Consider the following 22134-nt stretch of genomic DNA (forward strand, 5'->3'; position numbering starts at 1 on the left):
GGCTGTGCATTTTGTGGAGGGAGAGAAATCTGCCCACCCCCCCCACCCCCGCCAAAAAAAACCCAGATTAGGAACACAGATCCAATCCAACTCTCCCATTTTACAGATGAGGAGTCTAAACCCGAGTGGTAGCAGTGAGTCCCCCAGGCCATCCAGCTATCCAACAGGGAGCCAGGACGAGGACCCCCGCGAGCCTGTTTCCCTCTTGCCTTGGATGGACTCTTATTTATTATTTTTTTCAACGTTTATTTTTGGGACAGAGAGAGACAGAACATGAACGGGGGAGGGACAGAGAGAGAGGGAGACACAAAATCGGAAGCAGGCTCCAGGCTCCGAGCCATCAGCCCAGAGCCTGACGCGGGGCTCGAACTCACGAACCGCGAGATCGTGACCTGGCTGAAGTCGGATGCTCAACCGACTGCGCCACCCAGGCGCCCCATTGGATGGACTCTTAATGCACCCTTCACCCATAGCATCTTAGGCCCTGTATCCTCCTAATAAAGCAGCGACGACTCTGTTGATGTTTAATTATTTTGCAGGAGAATAATTTTAATGGGCCACATGAAACTTAAAGGATTTTTAATAAAATATCGGGAGCTCCGAGGACTCCAGGCCCCTCCCCATGCTCCCCGCTCCCCTCTATTATTTCTCCTGATCCCATGAAGATATAACATTTGTCACTGTTTCATTAGGATCCGCATCGCCCCATGTTATTTATGAGCTTGCTATTTATTGAAAATTGTATTTTTGAGGGGGGAAGAAGGGGAGGGATGAAGTTTATCACAGAGAAGCCTTGGCATGAAAATTAGTGACATTTCAAAGTCCCCAAATCCCTGCTCCTATAAAAACTGGCTTGAGTTCAGCCCCCAGATGACAAAGCCATGACTTCAAGTCCTGTTTCAGGTGGGGGCTGTCCAGGGGCCCCTTGATGCCTTGATCACCTTTAGGGGAAAGAAGGGTTTTTATAATCTCCTCCTTGATTTGACCTGTGTCTGTCTTCTTTTAAAAAAAGAAAATGTTTTTATGCGAAATAACATATGCACAAGTTTAAATGCAGCATCCTGCTAAACGACTGCCTACTCCCAGTTCTGTTCCCCGTAGGCAGCTGAATCTTTTTAAAACATCTCTTCTTATATTTACCTCCATTTTTCCACATAATATGCTTCTGCTGATATTTCTTGATTCATCAATTTTAGACACAATCTATTGACTTACTACTGTAATAGGTGAGGATTTCTCTCCCTCACACCCCTGTCACTTCTTCCTGCCATATCTCTCTTTGGAGTCCATCATTAGTCACCTCTGTGATCTCCCAACTTCTGGAGTGGCACTTGACAAACAGAGAATCTGCATGTCGTAAAGAGGACGTTAATATCCCCGCCCTTCACCTTGCTTCTCCCATTCCACCTCCTAACTTTGGCCGTTCGTACTTTCACTTTTATGTTGGTAAGGTTGCTAATGTTTACATGTATCCTGCAACCATATAGGTCTTTCATATTGATTCTAAGAGTTGAAAATCACTGAAAAGCACTTACATATGTGTGCCTCAGTAAAGACCATTCATTGCGGAGCCGAGTGGCTACTAGGATTACGGTTTTCTTTCAGGTACGTTTGTGTATCTGTGCGTGTGTGTGCGCGTGCGTGCACACTTGTAAGTTTCCACTTGCCTTTCTTTATTCTTTTGTCTTATTTGTCTTTATCACATTCCCAATTCTTTTTTTTTTTTTTAACGTTTATTTTTGAGAGAGAGACAGAGTGCGAGCAGGGGAGGGGCAGAGAGAGAGGGAGACACAGAATCCGAAGCAGGCTCCAGGCTGTGAGCTGTCAGCACAGAGCCTGACGTGGGGTTCAAACTCACGGACCGTGAGACCATGACCTGAGCCAGTCAGATGCTTAACCGGCTGAGCCACTCAGGTGCCCCAATATTCCCAATTCCTTTTAAAAGTCCTTATAAATCAGGAGCGCCTGGGTGGCTCCAACAGTTGAGCGTCAGACTCTTGATTTTGATCAGGTCATGATCCCAGGATCATGGGATCGAGCCCCACATTGGGCTCTGTGCTGAGCATGGAGCCTGCTTAAGACTCTCTCTCTCTCTCTCTCTCTCTCTCTCTCTCTCTCTCTCTCTCTCTCTCCCCCCCCCCCCCCCGTGCCCCTCTCCCCTGCTCACACTCATTCTCTCTCTAAAATAAAAAAGTCTTAAAAGTCTTGGGGCACCTGGGTGGCTCAGTTCGTTGAGCAGCCGACTTGGGCTCAGGTCATGATCTCACAGCTCATGAGTTTGAGCCCCACGTTGGGCTCTGTGCTGACAGCTCAGAGCCTGGAGCCTGCTTCGGATTCGGTCTCTGTCTATCTCTCTGCCCCTCCCCTGTTCGCTCTCTCTCTTCTCTCTCTCTTTCAAATATAAATAAACATTAAAATTTTTTAAATAAAAAAAGTCTTTATAAATCATATTCTATCCAGTCCTCCTTTCCATGAGGGAACACCACCGGCACCACTCTCCCCTACTGGTCCTCTTGCTTCAATCCAGACTGATGTTCTCTAGGCCTGTTCACAGCCCATACCCTGGAATTCATCCCTGCTCTGCTGAGTTCTATGTACAGTTTTGTGCCTTCCCACTCTTCCCCCTAGGATGGTTTATTCCTCCAATATTGTAACACATCCTCAAGTTGCTTCTTTAAAAAAGATTCACAGGTGATAAATTTTCTGGGTTCTGGCAACTTGAATGGTGGGTTGCCTGGGTATAGAAATCATAGGCTGAAAATAATTTCTTCCAGAATTTTGAGGATAGCTGATGTTGCTGATGAAGTCTGATGCCCATCTGATTCTTGCTCCTTTGTAAGTGACCTTATTTCCCTCTTGGAAGTGTTTAGAATATTCTTTTCTCTTACTCTTCTGACTCACAATAATATGAAATTTGGTATGGACTCTTCTTCCTATGTATTGTGTTGAGCACTCAATGGGAACGTTCTTTTTTTTTTTAATTTAATGTTATTTATTTTTGAGAAAGAGAGACAGAGACAAAGCATGAGCAGGGGAGAGGCAGAGAGAGAGGGAGACACAGAGTCTGAAGCAGGCTCCAGGCTCTGAGCTGTCAGCACAGAGCCCAACGTGAGGCTCGAACTTGTGCACTGTGAGATCATGACCTGAGCTGAAGTCGGATGCTTAACCAACTAAACCACCCAGGCACCTCATGGGACCTTTCTTATTTTAAGTTGAAACTTACATGTAATTTTATATCTAACATATTGTAAACTACACAAATATGTATCAAGACACAAACATTTCCAGTATCCAGGTTCCTCCATGCCTTCTCCTGGTTAGTAGCTTTCTAAGAGTAGCCACTTTTCTCTCCTATCTCTATAAACTTAATTTTGCCTTTTTTGAGTTTTATATGAATGGACTTTTACAATATAAACCCTTCTGTGTCTGGATTCTTTATCTTAACATTATGTCTCTAATATTCACCCATGTTGTTCCATGTAGAGAATGCTGGCTCTTTTTTCATTGCTGTATATTCCACCATGAGCATATACCCACAATTATGTCTCCAAATAGTGAGGAGCGTTTGGAACTGTCTCTAAGTTTTGAGCTGCTTCTGTAACATTCTTGCATGTTTTTCAGTGGAAATAAGTATTCATGTCCCTTCAGTCTACATTTAGAGGTAAAATTTGGATCACAGGGCAGGCACACATTTGACTTTTCTAGATGCTACCAAACAGCCTTCCAAAGCAGTGCATAAATTTACACTACCCGTGGCAATGCCTGAGAGTGCCACTCGCTCTACGTTCTTGCCGTATTTTCAGACCTTTTGCTTTTGCCATACTAGGGGTGTAGTGATATTTTATTATGGTTTTAATTAGCATTTCCCTGATGACTAACAATATTGAGCACGTTTTGCATATGTTTATTGACCATTTTTGTACTTCCCTCGGTGACTTATTTTGTAAATCTTTTGCTCATTCTCAGAAGCAAAAGTTTCTTATGCTGTGAACTTGTCGGATTTCTGCATATACTCTAGATGTAACTTCTTTGTTGGGTGTATGCATTACAAACATTCCAGGTCTTTGGCTTTTCTCTCTCAATATTGTCTCTACTGAAGAAAAGTCCTGGGTGGCTCAGTCAGCTGAGCATCCGACTTTGGCTCAGGTCATGATCTCATGGCTTATGAGTTCAAGCCCCACGTGGGCTCTGTTCTGACAGCTCAGAACCTAGAACCTGCTTCAGATTCTGTGTCTCCCTCTCTCTCTCTGCCCCTCTTCTGGATTCTTTTTCCTTTAGATACGTTATTGTCTTACTTTTCACATTTAGGCCTCTGATCCATCCTGAACTAATTTTTTTTTAAGTTTATTTATTATGTTCAGAGACAGAGTATGTGAAAAGGGGAGGGGCAGAGAGAGAAGCAGAGAGGGAATCCCAAGCAGGCTCCATGGTGTCAGCACAGACCCAGACACGGGGTTTGATACCACACACCATGAGATCATGACCCGAGCCAAAATCAAGAGTCAGATGCTTGACTGGCTAAGCCACCCGGGCGCCCCATCCTGAATTTTTGCATATGGTAGAAATCAGGATGAATGTTCATTTCTTTTTCATATGGATAGCCAACTGGCCCAATATTAATAGGCTCTTCTGAATCTAGATGCAGGTCTGCCAGCTTTCGGAAGTTATCTTGCATTGTTTCTTGATAATCTTCAACCCTCCCTTTTCTCTGTCCTGGAACTCCTATTATTCACATGTGAGACCTTCTAGATTCTTCCTCTGGGCTCTCTTTGCTCTCTCTACTTTCCTCGCATTTTTCCTTTTTTGTTTGCTTTCTGAGAAATCTCAGCTTGATGTTCCAGTCCTTGTATCGAATTTCATTTCAACAATATCTTTTTATTTCCAAGGATTCTATCTTGTTTTCCCATTGTTCTTATTCCACAGCTCTGCCCTCCTTCTGCTTGTTGATGGAGAGCTGCCTTTTCATGCCACTTGGGGAGTCACTGTCACTCCGTGCAGGGCCTTCTGCACAGAAGCCAAGGGCTAGAACATCCGATCTTGGTTGAAGTTCCAGAGGGGGACTCCTAGCTCCAGAGGAGCTGTTTTCCCGGTCTTCTTCCTTCTCATTCTCTTTCTCATTGTCTAAGGTCAGATTCCCTGAGGCAGTGAACTTGGAAACAGCAATTTACCTGCTGGGGATTTATGGGGGTGCCCCTGGGGCCACCCGGCAGAGAGGGTGAAGGAAGCAGAAACGGGCAGAGGGAGGAGCTGAATCGCCATGCAATTGCCATCAAGGCTTCAGCTGATCCCAGAGGTAGCTCTGGAGTTGGACTGGGTTCTTCAGAATTATGCCTCCTTGAGGACAGGGGGCAGGAGTTTTAACCTCCCCATCCCACTGTCCAGTTGCTGACTGTAGCCTATGCGGGGGAAGGTGAAGCAGCTCCCTTCGCCTCAGGGAAGCTTTTGGAGAAGGACTCAGCAGGGAGCCTCCTAACCCCTTGCACTGTAAGGGGTCCATTCGTGCACGTGCTCTCTCCCACTGGAAGTGTTGTCTGTGTCCCGCAAAACCTAGGGTAAATAGTCTGTCTCCTTTTATAACAGGCCAGACCTTCCCCCAGCCAGGCTGCATGTTATCTCTGGTCATTGGTCTGGTAGCCAGAAGAGAAGTGAAGGTAGGTCCTGAGGACAGTGCGTATTGTCCAAGACAGGCCTCTGTGTCATCTTCTGTAAGAGCAGAGCCAGGGTGACTCTTGTTGGCCTTTAACAGGGAAAAGCAGGCCATTTCTGCAGGCCCAAAGGGACCAAGGGCGTCTGAAGATTCATGATATTCAAGTGGTTTGACCCAGATGTTCCAGTCACAAGCTGAGGCATTCCCACTCCTTCCCAGTTATAGTTATGACCTTGGGGTAGCAGACTAGGCTTGATATTTAGTTTTTTCTGCCCTTCAGTTCCAAGATCATTTTAAAGGTTTCCTCCTTGGACCACTCCCGGCACTAACTTTCTTAAGTCAACTTAAATAGGCTTTCAGAAAGAGATTCGTGTTCAGAAAGTTTATTGGAAGTTGCCTTGGGACCAACACCCATGGGGAAGCGTCAGTGCCCTCTAGCTGAGGACCTCAAGGAACACCTCTACGGTGCACAGGTTGGGTTTATTGTTTGTTGCAATGGGGCAGAGCAGACACCATGGGGACCAGTAGGACCTCTCAGGAGAAGGTGTTTAAAAAGACTTATTATAGGATCTCAGCTCATGGTAGGTGATTTGGGGGATGGTTCAAGGAAGCAAGCCTTTGCTCTTAGCAAGCAAGGGTAATTCTATGATTGGGTGTCTTAATAAATCTTATCTAGAAGGAAGGAAGACCAAAGCGAGGCTAAAGTTATAGTTGGGAAAAAGCACACCCCACCCCCGTTGGGACATGGGGGTGTTTGCCATTTTTGTGGCTTGGACAGTGGTCATGCTTTTGTCCTTGCTTCGACAAGATTACAGAGTGGTCTTGTTTTGTGCCTCACTTCAGCATGATCACTGAGTGGTCGGGTCCAGTGTTCTGTGAGAGGGTTCCTGTCCAACAGGGCAACACCAAGGCCAAGGTGTGAGTGCAGGGCCAGCTTCTAGGTGTCAGAGGCTGTGAAGGAAGCAGGATTGGGCAGAGAGAGAAACTGAATTGTGATGTAGTCACAGCAAAGACTTCAGCAGATCCCACAGGGAGTTATGGAGCCAAGTTGGCCCTTCAAAGTTGTCCCACTCTGAGGACAACTTATATCTCCCCCTCTGCACAGTGAGCAGTCATTGGTTGCAGACCATCCCTGGGAGCGGGTAAGACCTTGGGTGAGGCAGCTGGGGTTTTTTGGCTATAGCAGTCCCAGAGAACAACTCAACTGAGACCCATCAGCTGGGGGAATGAATGGTCCAGCCCTGAAGGGGGCATCTGGGCAGCGAGGCACAGCATCCGCTACATTCAATCTCAATCTTGCTCTCTTCCTCTCTTTTTTCCTCTCTCTCTCCCATGCACACAAACAGACACACATGCACACGTGCCCCATCTGGAGCCGAGACCCTGAAACCCCTTCTATGTACTAGGCCTTGCTACGGGGAAATCGAGGAATCCTCGTGTGCCCGTCTCCTCAGCCCCACCATACCCACACCCCCCATTTGGGCCTGATGAATGGGAGACAGAGGAGAGAGACCTGAGGCAGGTCAGACATGGGAGAGAGAATTAAAACCACTGAAAGTAACACCTTTGCACCAAAGCCCCCCACCACAAACCCTAACTCAGCCCTGTCTTCCCCACCCCTCCTGGAAGCAAAATAATGTAAAACATCCTTCCATGTAGCTAATCTGCACTACAAAGAGAAGTTGGGGAGAGAGACTTAGGCTACAGGGAAGGATTCAAATTGAAAATGCTCAGGGGACCCATTAATAAAAACAATAATTCAGCTCCTTACAGAGCAATCCCAGAACAAAGAGGAGAAACCGCTGATAAGGAAAGGGGGACAAGAGGAGGTGAGACAGAGATAGGCTGACAGACCGGGCTAGAACCAAAATGCCCCATTGAATTTCTCCAGAGAAACGTGAAATTCTATGGTTTTAATAAGCCCACACCACACTTTTCTCTGGCTGCTTCCCATGGTAGATCTCCCCACTGGAGCCATAAAGATCCCCTCCAAGGGGTGAGATGACCAGAGTTCTGGACTCCGTGGGAATCTCCCTACATCTCCCTGCACAAGGAAGCACAGGATGAGGGCTAACATCACAGTCACCAATTACATGTCAGACACTGTACTCACTAGTTTGTCCCCTATCTCTTATAATCTCCAGCAGCCCAGTGATAATGTTAATAACAAAACAATTAGCATAGTCTGGGAGCTAATTACATACCAGATGCCGTGCTTTATCTCACTGACCCTCATAACAAAACTGACAGGTAGACCTACTAATACCCCCAAATCCCCCTGGTAACAGCTTTGCTGAGATATAATTCACATACTAAATGAGTCACCCATTAAAGCACACAAGTCAATGGTTTTTAGTAGATTGTCAGAAGACGGCTGCATGATTATACAATATTTTCATCATGCCCCCTCACCTGCCAAAAAGCCATACTTTTAGTTATCACTCCCCAAACCCCTTCTCCCCCAGCCCTAGATGACCACTCATCTGCTGTCTTTATACATTTGCCTGTCCTGGACATTTCATGTAAGTGGAATCATACAATATGTGGTCTTCTGTGACTGCTTCTTTAATTTAGCATAATATTCTCAAGGTTCACCTATGCTGTACCATTTATCAGCACTTCATTCTTCGTTACAGCTGAAAAATATTTCATTGCGTGGATATACCACATTTTGTTTATCTGCCCATCAGTTGATGGCCATTTGGTGTCTTTCTACCATTTGGCTACTTTTTGGCTATAAACATGGGTGTATAAATTTTTGTGTGGACATATGTTTTCATTTCTCTCAGGTATATATGTAGGAGTGGAATTGTGGAATCATATGGTAATTCGTGTTGAACTTTTTTTTTTTTAACGTTTATTTATTTTTGAGACAGAGAGAGACAGAGCAAGCACGGGGGAGGGTCACAGAGAGAGGGAGACACAGAATCTGAAACAGGCTCCAAGCTCTGAGCGGTCAGCACAGAGCCCGACGCGGGGCTCGAACCCACGTACCATGAGATCGTGACCTGAGCCGAAGTTGGACGTTTAACCGACCGAGCCACCCAGGCGCCCCAACGTGTTGAACTTTTTAAGGAACTGCCATTACCGTTTTCCAAAGTGACTGCAACAGTTTATATTCTCCCAGTGTATGAGGGCTCCAATCTCTCTGCATGGCCCCCAACACTTGTTATTAGCCATCTTTCTCTTTCTTTAAAGTTTATTTATTAATGTTGAGAGAGAGAGAGAGAGAGAGCGTGGAGGAGGGGCAGAGAGAGGCAGAGAGAGAATCCCAAGCAGGCTCTGTGCTGACAGTGTGGGACACGGGACTCAAACTCACGAACCATGAGATCATGACCTGAGCCGAAACCAGGAGCTGGATGCTTAACCGACTGAGCCACCCAGGCACCCCTGTCTTTTTCTTTTTTATAGGCATCCTACTGCTGTGAAGTGATATCTCATTATGGGTTTGATTTGCATTTCCCTTGCAGCTAATGATGTTGAGCATCTTTTTATGTGCTTACTGGCCATTTGTACGTCTTCTTTGGAGAAGTGTCTGTTCAGATCCTTTGCCCATTTGTAATGGAGTTATTTGTCTTTTTATTATTGAGTTGTGAGCATTCTTTATATATTTGAAATACAAGTCCTTTATCAGATATATGATTTGAAAATATTTTCTTTCATTCTGTAGGCTACTTCATTTTCCTGATAGTGTCCTCTGAAACACAAAGGTTTTTCATTTTGATGAAAACATATCTATTTTTTCTTTTGTTGCTTGTAATAACCCCATTTTACACATGAAGAAAACGAGGCAGATTTCTAGCAACTTGCCCATGAACACACAATAGTAACTGGTAGAAGCCAAGTCACTCTCTGAAGGAACTCCGAAGCTTCCTTGGAGGGCTTGAGCATGAGCAGGGACTCTGTCTCCTGTAGCTATAGTCCTGCCTGAACTGGGGCAGGTCTCCCAACCCTGAGAGAATGCTTACTCCCGTCCCTGCCCATGGGAGTCAGGAATGGCCACAGCATCAGGCCCTGGCAATAAAATGGGGCTACCCTATCCAAAGTGTTGATAACGCTCAACAAGTCTGCCCCAAAGGGCCACAGAGCACAAAAGAGAAATTCTTCCTCCTGGAAAGTGTGTACACGATAGTATGGCCTGTGGCAGGTGGATGGATAAAAGGAACCTCTCAATCTAGAACCCATCGACTCGCCAGAGCCCCAGAGCTCACCCAATAGTATTAAGAGAACCTTACAAAGTCCCTCTTGCTCCACTTTGATATTTCCCATACATCATCTCATTTTTCCTTATAAATATCCATTCCTTCCACAAATGTTGAATCAAGCACCCATTCAATGCAAAGCGCTAAGCAGAGAAACTGGAAGATAAAGTATTTTTCTCTCTAGATCACCCCGAGAAGGGGAGGAAACTATAGTCTGTGATCTAGAGATGAGGAAGTGGAAACACCAGAACATTTCATGACTTCACCAAGGTGATTAAACCAGACCGTGCTGACCTAATAAAGTCCAGATCCCTGGGCCCTGTGGTCAGGTTCTATCTACACCACAATGAACATCAGTCAGTGGGGTCAAACTCAAGGTTACCTCTGCCTTCATTTCCCATATAAGAATGGGATGTGCCCATTAGAGAAATATTACCCAAACCTGAAAACACAAAGGTGGCCACAAGTGCATCTCACAGCCACCCTGCCTTCCGCCCATTCTGCTAAAACAAAGGGGTAGCCCCACAGCTCCAGAAAGGAATTATTGTTAGGTGCTGATTTGGCAATCTGGCTTCCTGCTAGGAGGATAGGGTCCAAACCCATCTTTTGATTATTACTATTTTACGACTAATTTTCCAGTCAAATCCTTTATTTGTGCAAAAGCCCATCCGGCCTTAAGCACATTCTTCTTGTCTTTGAATTTTATCTTTTTAATTAAAAAAAAAAAAAAACACTCACATAAGGAGGCACAAATTAGGTCACCATCAAAGAGTTGCCTTCCCAAAGAGCAACTCTGTAGATATTTAACCCTAGCGCTGCCGCTCATGCTGGGAGTGGTTCTGTCCAGGTTGCTCCGCAGCCCTAGGCTCGGTTTTTTTCTCTCCAATAAGTGGTTTGGGTTCCACACTCCTGAAAGCTCCCCCTACCTCTAACATCCTTGGGTTCTTATCTAGGCCCGAGTCACCAAGCAGCAACTATGATATACCTGAGGAAGGGATGGTAGCCAAGATGCATGATGACCTTAAATGCAAACAAAGGGCACACTCCACCTGTTCTTGAGGATGACAGGCCCATTTATTGAGTACCTGTTGTATGTCAGAAACCTCATCTTTAATCTTCCATCACTAGTGTGAAGGAGCAGCCAAAGGATTTCCTTTTAAATATAAGCCAGAGCCTATCATTTCTCTGCACAAAACCCTCCAAGGGCTTCCTACTTATCTGGGAGTCAAAGCCAAAATCCCGACAATGACCTATGAGATCCTACATGATCTTCCACCTCTCCCTTCCCCTCTGATTCCTCTCTCCCCACTGCCCACAGCACCCCAACCACACTGGCCTCCTCACTGCTCCGTGGATGTGACAAGAACACACTCACCCCTCAGTCTTTGCTCCTGCTATTCCCTCTGCCTGGAATTTTCTTCCTCTGAACCAGTAGTTCTCAACCAGGGGATGATTTTGCCCCCTGAGGGGCACATTTGACACTGAGTGAAGACATTTTGGGTTGTTGCAACTGGAGAGAGGGTGCTACTGGCATCTAGTGGGTAGAGGCCGGATGCTTCTACACATCCAACAATGCACAGGAGAGTCTCCACAACAAAGAATTATCCCGCCTGAAATCGCAATAGGGTTGAGGTTGAGAAGTCTTGACCTAGATGGTCTCGTGGTGCATTCTTCCACTTCCTTCGGGTTTCTGCTCCTCCCTTCTTACCTAAAATAGAGAACTGCCCAAGTCGGCGGTCCCCACCTCCTTACTGTCTTAGGTTTCTCCCTGGGACCTAGCGCCCTCTGACTCTAGCTGTCTCTTTTCCCAGCCAGAACGTAAGCTTCCTGAAGGGAGGGAGCTTTGTCTGTCTCGTTTGCTGCATATTTCCCAACACCTGAAAAGATGTTCTGAATGAACAAATCAATTATCTCCCTCTCACAACTGTGGAAACTGAGGCTCAGTTAAGCTAAGTGGTCACATCAAGGTCACTGTGATGGCTGATGTGGTGTGCTTCCCAGCTGCCCTCCCAGGGCTCAGCTGCTCACCTCCCCAGGGGCCAAGGCTCTTGATTATTGAGGCTCCCGGCTGAGTCCCACTTCAGGCACTGCCTTCAGCTAACATCTGCCTTGCCAAAGCGTATGCCCTTCTCTAGGAAGCCTATATCTAATGACTGGTCAATGGGGGTACAAAGTTCTGGCTCCCTTGCCTCTATCTGGGACAACCCCCAAAAACCATTCTGGCCCTAAGCCTCCCCCTAGGATTGGCTGAGGCTTCCTTTTGCAACTGTACCATGATTCAACTTCCCCCTCGGCCCCCTCCTTCTTCTCTCTCACTCCCTTACAGCTACGCTTCCTGAGCACACACTGCCATGAACCTCCCACACACCCACACACACATTTAGGTTACAGAATCTATTTCTGGGGGAACCTGACCTATGACAGTCACAAAGCTTGAAACTGGCAGAACTTGAATTCTTACTCAGATCTAATCAAATTCAGCATCCTTGCTCTTTTGGGTCTTCGACACTGCCTCGGCCTAGACTTTGATCAGCCACAGGTAAGGCTCCATGTGATGAATATGACAGAGCCCTTGTTTTTGAGTCATCCCAGTCCTCAGGGAGAGACAATTAATTCCCCAACCAACCCACTGGAACCGAGTATCAAGGGCAGAGTGGGCTGGGCACCAGAGGAACCCATGGGCAGCCCCACTGGGACAGGCTGCCTTGGGATCTAAACGACAAAAATGCCTCTTGCCAGGTCCCTTCCCCCAGGCTCACAGCACAGACCCTGCAACCTCCAGAGAAGATCCCAGCCAGCAGGACCTAGAGCAGCCACTGCTACCTGAGCAACTTGAGGTAAGCCTGGAAAAAAGGACCACTAGGTATCTTGTTTCGATGGAAAAGGATACAGAATTCCCTGTCCCAGGCTGGGGCATCTCCAGGCTCAGTCTGGTTCTCAGCACAGTGAAAACCCGATGTCCTCCTAAACGCCCCTCCTCCAGCCTCTCCTGGGGCTTGGCACTGATCTGGTGGCCACTTTATCTTTTCTGTAGTTTCCTTCCATTCTTTCCTATGCCTCCCACAGTTCCTGGGAGTCTCAAGAAATTCTCCAAACACATTCACCCTCTCCTGTGAAATTCCATGGTGCAGTCCCATCTCACAGTCCTGGTTTTTGTCATTACACCAGGCTTCTCAGATGTTCAACAAATGTCATCAAAGGAAAAAGGAGGGAAGGGAAGGGAAGGGAAGGGAAGAGAAGGGAAGGGAAGGGAAGGGAAGGGAAGGGAAGGGAAGGGAAGGGAAGGGAAGGGAAGGGAAGAGAGGGAAAGGGGAAGGGAGGGGGAGGGAAGGGAAGGGGAGAGGAGGAGAGGGAAGGGAGGTAAGGAAAGGGGAAGGAAGAGAGGGGAGGAGAGGGAAAGGAGGGAAGGAAAGGGGAAGGAAGGGAAGACGAGGGGAGAAGGGAGGGGAAGGAAAGGGAAGGGAGGGGAAGGAAGGGGATGGGATGGGAAGGGAGGGGAGGGAAGGGAAGAGAAGGGAAGAGAAGGGAAGGGGAAGGGAAGGCAGAAAGACCAAATAACCTACTCGTGGTAGTGATTACCTATATTTATCTGTTTGAACGTCTAGGGCATCCTAAAGCAGGCCCCAGCATTTAGGGATTTCTCCAGGGCTCCTATCCTCCAAGGTGGGTCACTTGCCTCCATCTTACAGCTGGAAACACTGAGGCTGGAGAAGACAAGAGAAAGCTCTCCTGAGTACATTTAGAGGCAGCAGCAAGAGATTCAGACCTTGGGCGTCCTAATTGCTTGGCTGTGCTGAGACCCTGGGTGTGAAATACTAATGGAAGGATTCCGCCCACGCAGTGAGTGATCAGAGAGCAGGTGAACAGATGCCCACAGACAGATCAGAGGCGCATCAGCAGGAGTGGGAGCCACTCCAGTTCTTCACCACCAGCCCCACCTCTTTCTCCGCTGGCTTCAGGGAAGGAAGCTGGACCCTAGGAGCCATGCGGTCTCCCCGGGGGTTCTGGCCCTGGCGCCCTCCGGCCGCACTGCTCTACATTGGCCATCATCCACCCAGCCCTGCCTTCGGACCTGAAGAGCTGAGGCAAAGCACCAGCTCTGCCTCCTACCTGCTACTTGAGCCTCGGCCAAGGCCTTTTCCTCTTCTGGCCTCACTTTCCCTGCCTGTAAAATGTGAAAGCTGGGCATAATGGTTTCTGAGGGGTCCTTCCAGCAGGAAAACCTCCAGGCTCTCAAGCCCACCAGGTGAAAGACACGGGAGCAGCCCCACACTGAGCCTCCCACCGTGTCACACAGCCCTCCTCACCGGGGTGCACACCGGCCCTTGCTGACCAATCAGTTAACAAAGCTGAAGCCCCTCAAGGTGTCTGCTTCCCAGTCCAGTCTCCCTTACTTTCCTAGGGCTTCTCTGTACCCCAACTCCTGGCTCTAGGGCCAGAACCCGGAGGACCTCTCACAGCTACAGAGAAGAGAGACCAACACTTGCTGAGCACCTCTGCCATACCAGGCACAGAGCCATGGGCTTTTGCACGTATTTCTCACGAGGTTCCTTCCAGTGGGTAGTCTTATCCCCACCCAGTCTAAGGCTCAAAGGGGTGAAGTACCATGTTGAACATTACACAGCTCTTGGTGGGCAAGGCCAGAGTCCAGCCTGGAACGTATATGCTTCCCGAGAGCACACCCTCCTGAACTTCCCCCCGCACACACAAATTTGGGTTACAGAATCGATTTCTGACTCTACAGAATCATCAGGGAGGTCGCTTACAGTGAGGACCTGTCTCCTCTCTCCACCTTCCCCACCCCTCGAGTGGGAGAACACCCCCTTCTTCCACTTTAGAAGGAAGACAACTGCATGTTGCTCTGAGAAGCCAGGCTTCGGGGCTCATGTGAGAAGCAGCCAGAGAACATGCAAGAAACCCAGACTCAAGAGGCACCAGCCTTGAGACCGGCTCCTAACTCTGCCATTCAGTAACTGGCTTAACCCAAACAGGTTGTAACTAGCTCTCTTACCTGGAAGGAAAGGACAGAAGTACTTGCCTCATAGAGTGGTTACAAAAACTGAACCCGACAATGGCTATGAAAACGCATGGCACAGAGTATGTGTTGGATAAACACAACCCTCCTGACATTCCCCACCCCCACCCCCACCATCCCCCAGCCCAGCTTCTCTTAAACTCAAGTCCTGACTCTCTTCACACGGTAAGTCCCGAGAGATAAGCATGGAGACATTCACCTTAGCAAAATGTCTCTAGCATAAAAACATGCTCAGGATGGCGACTTGCTTCCTCTGCCCCTGCCCCACGGAGGAGTCACAGCACAGGCAGTGGCCACGGCAATCACCGCAGCCAAGCGGACCACAGCAGGCTTTGCCTTCCTTCCCTCCAGCCTGGGAGCCTGCCATCTTCATGCATTCCATTCAAGCTGAAAGTTGGCACACAGGCGCCACAAGCCAGATGTTTGAGTTTTGTTAAGAGCGGCTTAAATAAAGCCTTTAAAACAATAATTCTCAGCCATCAAAGGGACATTTCTCTTCTGGCTTCATCTTTCTGACACACAGGAGATTTTTTTTTTTTTTTAAGAAGAGAAGGGGCTGAAAAACAACCCTTCTACAAAGCAGGAATCTTTTTTAAAGCACATGGATTTTTCCATCATGCTCTGCTTTTCTGTTATCGCCAACAAAAGAGAAAAGGAACTTTGGGGAAGAGCCAATTTCCTCCAGCCCTTGACACACACCTGCAGCTCCAGAAGGTGTTTGGGGGAACTTAAACAGGTGGTGGCCATCTGACAAACTTCCTAAGGCAAAGTTTAAGCAGACATACACTTGGATGACATTGGCAAGTTGGGGAACCTGCCTCCTTCTCCCTCCTGACCCCTCTTACTCTCCCAATGGAGACTTTGTCAAAAGTGTGCTTGAGAGAGGGACAAAGCTTGCCCCTCCACCATCATGATACCAGGAACAGTGATCTGGGAATGGATGCAGGTCGCAGTCTAGAAGCACTCCTTCCCAAGGAAGGTGATATTGAAGGTAACACGCATGGGGCAAAGCCACCCAGAAGGTTTTCCTGGGCACAGTTGCATGACATTTCCAAGAACCAGTCACAACACATCATTGTCTTGGTACCCACTATTAAATTCCTAGAGACTCTGATAGGATAAGCCTGGTGTGGCTTTAAGAACAGACCCACTGGGTAAGAGCCATAGGAGAAACTACATGCTCAAAAGCAGAATAAGGCTTCCAAAAACAGCCAAGTAGCTCCTATCAGGCTTGTCCTCCCACAAATTCTGTATAAAATATTTTATACAGAGGCACTGGTAAAACAACAAACAGGCAGAAATTGGAGAAGAATTGATACTTGGAAGAATGACAATGGGTATATTTTATGTTTTTAAAGCATTTTTCCTGAGGGCAGACCACAGTCGGTGTCAAACAGGATAGCTAAATTTATAGGAAATCTGAAATCATAGTGGCTTGAAGAAACAGAGAAAATGTGAGTGAACACAGCAGCTGGAAAGTGATGGCAGAAACCCCAGAAAGGAGAGAGCCACAGAGATTAAGCCCCAATTTCTTCGTATAATCTCTACCTAAATCTCTGGCTGATCCTTCAATATACATGCACAAGAGAGACAAAAACCCCAGCTAAAATTAAATGACCTGAACTGAGATTTCAGCTGCTGCCAACCATACAGAAGACAGTTTGAAGTTTGAGCCCAGTCAAATTAAAAACAAAAAATTGATACTCTTTTAGAGGAATAGAACAGAATCTAGAGTCTCTCTAATAGTTCATTAACAATGTCCAGGATACAATCCAAAATTACTAGACATATGAAGAAACAGGAAAATGTGACCACAGTCAAAGAGAAATAAATGAAGACCAATGGTGAGACGACACTAGGGCTTTAATGGACACAAAAGTGGGCCTGGTATAAGAAATCACTTTGCCGAAGAAACTCTTACACTGAGGTCAGACAGGCCCGGTTTGTGTCCCAGCTCCACCACATCCAGCTGGATGATTGTGACCAGTTCCTTTACTTCTCTCAGCCTCAGTTTCTTCATTTGCCAAAAGAGAGTAACACCACCTTCCTCCCTTGGTCATCATGGAACCCAATTAAATAAGAACGTGAAAGTGTCTGGGACAGTATTTGCAATGTAGTATGAGCTCAATAACTATTTGTTGACTCTAAATAATGATTCCCAAGTCAACAGCACATCTCCACTCCTACACTTGAGGAGTCTAAACCCTCCACAAGCCACCTCCTTCAGTTCTTAACATGGGAATGTTTTGCATTAAAGAACGGGAGTTCTAGGGAAATCTCTCTGATACATTCTAAGGGACAGCCCCACCCATCTAAGTCATTCAAATGCACACATCCGGGGATGCCCTAGTGGCTCAGTCAGTTAAGCGTCCAACTCTTGGTTTCAGCTCAATGTCATGATCTCACAGTTCTTGGGTTCGAGCCCCACGTCATGCTCCATGCTGAAAGTGCAAAGCCTGCTTGGGATTCTCTATCTCTCTTCCTCTCTGCCCCTCCCCTGCTCGCTCGCTCGCTCTCTCTCTCTCTCTCTCTCTCTCTCTCCCTCCCTCTCAAAATAAATAAACTTAAAGAAAAGACAAATGCACACGTCCAGCCACACTTTCAGTAGGGCCCTAAAAGGGATGAAGAGAAACCAGCAATGCTCCCTACCTAGATATCATCCTGTTAAATGGCTGCTTAAACTAAGTCCTGCCTCCTAGACTCTGGAAGCCCCACCCTCAACTAGGAACACGGTGATCAGGAACTGAGATACCAGGACAGTCATGAGGTCAGATGTTGTTCAGGTGAGAAGGGGACTGAGAGTTGACGTGGTCTAATCTCTTCATTTCAGACACTGGAAATCTAGAAAAGGAAGGGAGAAGAGGTGCCTGTGGTAGATTCCCCTGGAAAATTAAGAGAATCCACCACCTTGACACGACACCTTAGAGGATACCAAGCACATATTCATTCAGAATTGTATTTCATCCATACCACAGCTTTATGAGTTATGAAAGGGGCCGATGGAAGGGAATGCTTTTTCCATTTTTCAGATGAGGAAATTGAGCGCTAACAGGCAATGTGACTTGCTCTGTGTCACCCTGTCAAGCATTGTCTCCTAGGGACTCGTCTCTGTCTCTCCCTCCCTGATCCCCAGATACAGCCATTTCTATTAGACAATGTACTTGTCAATGCATTTCTTGGAGTTCATCCCAAGCAGAAGAAACTGGACAGAAGGTGGGACTATCCAGCAGGAACCATGCTGGGGAGGTGGCAAGAACCGGCTGCTACTGGTTAGCCATAGGAGCAAAGCCAGTCAGATTCCCACCTCACCTCTACCAGGACCCATACATTTCTGGGGCCTTGACCTTGGGGATGACCTTTGGGATGTCCCTCTGGGTTCCTGGGGTTGGATCTATGTGGAGTACACCACAGCAGACTCAGCAGACTCAGACTGAGGGTCCCCCCACCAAGTGACTGGAAAAGCCTCAAAAGAAGCCACTTGGACAACTGGGGGTCTGTCTCACTCTCTCAAGCCAGTCAAGCTTCTCATTCTGGCACTCACCCAAGGCTGAAGAATATGCCCCCTACCCTCACCTCCCTTCTCCTTAGTACTCAAGCAAGGCCCAGGCCACAGGGAGACCAAATTCAGATTTGGGGACTGGCTAGTCCCTCTGAAGCCTGAGGAATCCCTGCCCCCTCACTGGACTCCACTTGTCCCATTTGGCCAGGACACAGACAACCTCCCACAAAGCTAGTGGCACGGATGCTTAGGCCCAGGCCTGCTACACTTCAGCCCTGCTCCCACCTCTGCCTCCCCTAGCTACGCCCTCCAGCCCTTCAGACCAGTCCTCTGGTCTTCCCCTGGCCCCACCATGCTGCTATTCCGAGCTGCTCATAAATTGCCAAGTTTGATTCATTTTTCTTCATAAATTCAGAGCTTCCAGCCTCCTATTTGATTTGTGTTCCTGAATTATCCATGAAATTTTCAATGGCTCAATGAACAGTCAAGCAGAGGTTCCCCCTTGGCCCCCAGAAGAAGCCACGGAGACCAAGAAAAATGACGGTGGAGGTACCAAAGGGGGAGTGGTGTGGTCCAGCCTCTACGGAGAGAAGAAACTTCAGGGGTATGGCAGGAGACCTACAGGAAACAGAGGGGAAGCAGGTGGCCAGGTCTGGAGAAGCTTCTCCTCTACCACCTAAGGAGATACAACCAGAGGGGGAGACGAACTTAGCAGAGGTCACACAGCCTGTGCCTCGAATAATGATAAAGCCCCAGGCATTTCTTTGAATCCAGGATCATCAATCCACAGAACATTAAGGCTGGAAGGACACTTCAGATACACCTAATTTTTCTTTTAGAGTCTGTGTGTGTGTGTGTGTGTGTGTGTGTGGCGAAGATATGTACCAAAATCTACCATTTTAACCATGTACAGTTAAGTACACTCACATTGCTGTGCAACCATCACCACCATCCATTTCTAGCACTTCACCTGATTTTACACACGGAAAACCTAGTGCCAAAAGACAAGAGGACTAGATCGGGGCCAGGTAGCATGTCTGTAGCAGAGACCAAGTTAGAATTTGTCCAATGGAGTGTCTAGAGGCAGACCCCTCCACCAGAGATAGACCCCTATGGGAATGGGGGAGCACACAATGAGTGTGTGCTCCAGAAGAGAAAGGGCCCCTCCCACCAGTCTCTGCACCCCATGGGGTCCCCTCATCCTGAGCACCTGCTCATCCCTTCTTCCATAAACTTGAGAAACAACCTGAGCCAGCAAACACAGTGGGGGTCTTGGCCCCCGGCAGGTTTATGGAAACCATCCATCCCCTGCTGAGAGCTTAAATACATCTACATAATCAGCTCCCCTTGACCCCGCTGCTCCCTTCATTTCTCATGGAACCTCACAGAGGCCCTCATTCTTCCTCTTTTTTTTTTAATTGAAAACATCAATCCCCCTCAAGTCAGGGAAGTATGGTGCTCTGTTTAGACCCAGGTGTGACACAGCTAGATTAGACCCTGGGAGGGAACAGTGATAAAATACATCTCCCACCACACAAACACACACACACACACACACACACACACACACACACACACACACACACTGGTGTGAGCATTTAATTACCATGGGAAATCACTTCCTGACACTAAATCTACTCCACTCTCTCTGTTCCAGCCAGATGGCTTTTGCTGGAATATTTGTCCCCATAATGAGCCCTCAGCCTCTAACTAAATAATTCATACACAGGTAGGGCTGGGTCTTGTAGAAAGGTTTGGGACGAAGTAGAGGAGCCAGGGAAGACCCCCAGGACTGACGGAGGTAGGGGCTCAGGCCAGTCCATCAGGGGAGAGAGGGGAGAGTGTCTCTGTGAGAAGAGGACATTTAAGCTGATGGCTGAAAGTTTAAAAAGACCCAATCATGGGAAGAGGGGAGAGGAGAGCATTTCCAGCAAGAGGATGGCACATGCAAAGACTCCAGGCCTGGCCCATAGGTCTAGGGCCACCTGCTCCCCACCTTGTCCCAGCCCATCTCTCCTTGAGGTTTCTCCCTGCCCTGCTTACCACTACCTCGAACCCATGAATAGGGGAACAAGGTGACAAGCTGATAAGGAGTTATGCCACAATAACCCCCTATGATAGATCAGGAAAATATTACTTTGGAGATGAGGAGAGTGTGCCTTAAAGACACTGAGTGACACACAGTATGGGACACGCAGACCCCCTCCTTCTAGAGAAGGTATCATTTGCTCGCTCCTGGAGGTTCCCAGCTAGGCTGAGTGGCAGAGTTGAGGCCACCACAGATAGGTCCCACTTCCTGCCAGAGGACCCTTCGGTCCCACCGCCCACCGGGCTCTTGGAGGGGGAGCCTGGGTGGCTGCGAGATGCTGTCCAGCAGAACAGCCAGGCAAGACAGGTATAGATGCCTAGCTCCCTCCCTTACCAACTGCACTACTGGTTCAGCTCACTTCACCCCTTCCAGTGTCACCTTCCTCGTCTGTAAAATGAGCTTAAGAATTTTCCCTACTTGATAAGGTTGCTCTGTAAACACCTGGCATGGTTCCCAGCAGGTAGTAAGTGCTCAACAAAAACAACAACCCAAAACCATAATTATTTATTAATAATCTTAGTATTATTTGGGTTCAGGCACAAGACAAGATTGGATTTTTTTAATTTGCCTTAAAAATAAAGCACACCCGGGATGCCTGAGTGACTCATCAGGTGAAGTGTCTGTCTCTTGGTTTCGACTCAGGTCATGATCTCAAAATTCGTGAGATCGAGCCCCAAGTCAGGCTCTGCACTAACAGCATGGAGTCTGCTTAGGATTCTCTCTTTCTCTCCCTCTCTCTCTCTCTCTGCCCCTCCCCTGCTCGCATGCATACTGTCTCTCTCTAAACAAATAAACATTTAAAAAAATAACAAAGCATACCCTTCACAGCCCACATTTATAGTTTTCACACAAAGCAAACACTGTCTTCATCCTCCCCTCCCTCTGTGAATGGCCCAGTGCTCTGGCCAGTGCCTCCATAGGAAGAAAGCCCCAGGATGCTGTGATGATCCAGGAAAGGGACATTCAGAAGGGCCACACAATGGTCTCTGTTGATTAACATGCTCCTAAAGCAACAACCTCATTATCTGATGCTCCTGGGTCCTACTGGGCCCTCTACTTCTATTTCCCAGTTGTAAGCAAGCAGCCATATAGCTGTGCCCTAAGTCATGAACAGACTTCCATGTTGTAATCAAATGAAACTCACAACAAAGCCATCCAGCCACATGTGAGTGCTGTGTGTTATGATTATTCAGCTTCTTGGAGATGAACTCTCAATGATAAGCAGTGGCTCAGATAGGAAGCATCGGTATTTTTCTCCTTTGTCAGTTCTGAATCTTTAAATGGTGGTGGTATTAGACTGAATCTGGATCACAGACACATATACTGAAACTCATTCTCAGGAAGTTTCAGAGGCCTGGATCCATCAGCCAGGGCTCCCTGTTGCCCCCACCCCCACCAAGCGTACAGGTCTAGGCTCCCTGGGTCTGCAAGTGTCCCTTCCATTCCTCCCTTCATAAGGGCATCTAGAATGTCAGCCTGTTCACTGGTCTCAAGGAGAGCGGCTTCTAGAAGGAGCACGGATTCTAAATTAGAATGCCTTGCACTCAAATCTCGGCTCTGCCACTCACAAGCTCCATGACCTGGAATGGGTCACCGATCTCCTCAAGATTTTAGTCTCCCCATCTCTACATTGGGTTGTTGTGAGAATAAACAAACTAGCAT

The sequence above is a fragment of the Felis catus genome, chromosome E1 (genome assembly GCF_018350175.1).
Source record: "Felis catus isolate Fca126 chromosome E1, F.catus_Fca126_mat1.0, whole genome shotgun sequence".
Classification (NCBI taxonomy): Eukaryota; Metazoa; Chordata; class Mammalia; order Carnivora; family Felidae; genus Felis; species Felis catus.